Source organism: Ursus arctos, unplaced genomic scaffold (assembly GCF_023065955.2).
Source record: "Ursus arctos isolate Adak ecotype North America unplaced genomic scaffold, UrsArc2.0 scaffold_31, whole genome shotgun sequence".
In the NCBI taxonomy this organism is placed as follows: domain Eukaryota; kingdom Metazoa; phylum Chordata; class Mammalia; order Carnivora; family Ursidae; genus Ursus; species Ursus arctos.
In genome coordinates, this window is record NW_026622997.1 from 4,284,207 (window position 1) to 4,286,546 (window position 2,340).

Here is a 2,340-nt window from a genome sequence, read left to right on the forward strand (position 1 = left end):
TTATGTAAGATGGTAACCACTAGGGGAAAATGGGTGGAAGGTAGAGAGGAATCCACTACTTTTGCAACCTCCCATGAGTTTATAATTATTTCAAAATAAAAAGTTGAAAGATGTTGGTAAGCAGCCAGATTCATGATTAAGAGTCAAATACTAAACGTTGTTCCATTAAAGTCAGCAACAACAACCACAACCAGCATTTCTCCAACTAAACAGTCTCCCTTTTTGAGATGAGTTTAGGGAATGGCCAGATTTCCTGTATTTGAAGCCTACTTAGTATTATCACCTCAGTCTTGAAGGTGATGAGCCCAGAGTTGCAGGCCTGCGGTCTTAGCACAACAGGAAGAAAGCACAGTCTTACCCAATCTGACACAACACCTGCAAAAACATCCATGTCCCCTGAATCACCAGGACAGAGGCTTGTCTGTGGCCCACACTGTGGCGAGTCCTGCCTAGTTAGCTGATAGAATGGATGGATGATAAATAAATCTTCAGACTGCCGATTTCCAAACCCATTTCCATTCATTTATAAATAACACATGCAAACAGAATATGCTGGTAGCCTTTCAACGCTCTTAGATGGAGCAGGACCTACTATTTTTCCAGAGAGGTTTCCCAGACTTCATCAATGAAAACCGTACTAACTTGCTTTTTAATTTGTTGCAGGCTAAATTAGAAAGAAAGAAGCGGTAGCATTTACATTTACTGATAGAGAATGGAAGAAATAGGAAGATGAAAGTAACACTTGCTTTTAAAAAGAAGCCTAGGCCAAGCATGTAAAGAACCCCCAAATTGAGAGGTAAGTGGATAATTTCTCCCAGGAATAAAGTAATTTTAAAAATCAACAGCAGGTTCAGTAGAACAGTAGGCATCGTCTACACATAGCAGGCCTTCCTGCGTTCTCTGATTCCTGCATTCAGTGCCCTCGAGGCATTTTCTGACCCTGTACCATTGTAGAGAAGAGCAGCGCAGAATGCAAATTCTGGCATCTTGGGAGTCTGACCAACTTCCCTCCCACACGTGGAAGAAGCTAGTGTACTTCCATTTGCACATCCGTTTCAAGGTTCCTCATCCATATAAAATTTGTGGGAGTTTTTGGCTTCTCCTTTCAACTAGTTATAATACCCTTACCAGCTTCCTCATTAATGAATTACATAAAATACTTACCATATGTTCATTTTTTAAAAAAACCAAAGCAGATGAAAAGAAATGCATGAACTCAGTGGAATGACAAAGGGAGACACATATCCAGTGGCACTACTCTTTCTTCCAATGAGTAACTTACTTTTGTTCAATGTCAGATTCAATGAGGCCACATGAAATTTCTTAAGAAGTAATGAGCACTGGGTGAAAATATAGGATACACCGTTAAAATAGTTAACAGTAATTATATCTGAATAGCAGGATTTCAGGGGATTTTTTCCTCATACTTCTCTGTATCAGAAAAGCCCAAACTTGAGGAAAAGTACATGAGGACAGTGGAGGGAGTAGAAGAGACTGGCAAATTTGAGAAAGCTGGAGTATACTCCTTTCTCACACAACCACACTTATAAACCATGTAACGTTTCAGTCTGGTTCAGCAAACATTTAATGAGCACAAACCATGGGACAGATCCCCATGAAGATGCTATGGTACAAAATTTCACAGGCAGGCTCCTGGCCCACAGCATTCACTGACTAGCAGCTCTCTGGGGAGGGAGCACTATTTGCACCTGCAGGAGAGGAAAAATAATTTTCCTTCTACCCTTCTGAGTTCTTGGCTGAGACCTCTGTAATAAAAGCTAGAGGAAAAAGAGAAAAAACAGAAGCTTATTAATATGTAGGCCTCATGTATACATGGGAGAGACCCAGGGAAGAATGAGGAACTCAAAGAGGTGGACTAAAACTCTGGCTTACATAGCATTCTCAGCAAAGAGCAACACATTTGTGGATAAATGACAGGATAGAGAAAAGCAGTTGTAGGCTTTCAAGGGCAGAGACAAAAGCAGGTTGGTAAAATCTGTTATGTAGATTCCTTTGGTGCCCTCTCCAGGCTGACAGGGTCTAGAGTTGTCTCTGGGGATCAACCTTTATCTTTCCTACTGCAGGGGCAGAGGCACCTATGTAAACTTAGGTTCTGCTTTTAAGAAAATAGGGGGAAGGCAGAGAGCTTTTCTGGTATCTGCTTCTTTTAGACATCTTCATCTCATAATAATTATTACACCAAAGCAGCATATTTTGGGATGGCATATTCTGCTATTCTTCATACATGTCTGAACTGGTCTAATAATATCTAATATACACTAAAATGATGAACTAGAAAGGAGAAAACCACACCAGAAACCTTAACACAGAAACAGGAAA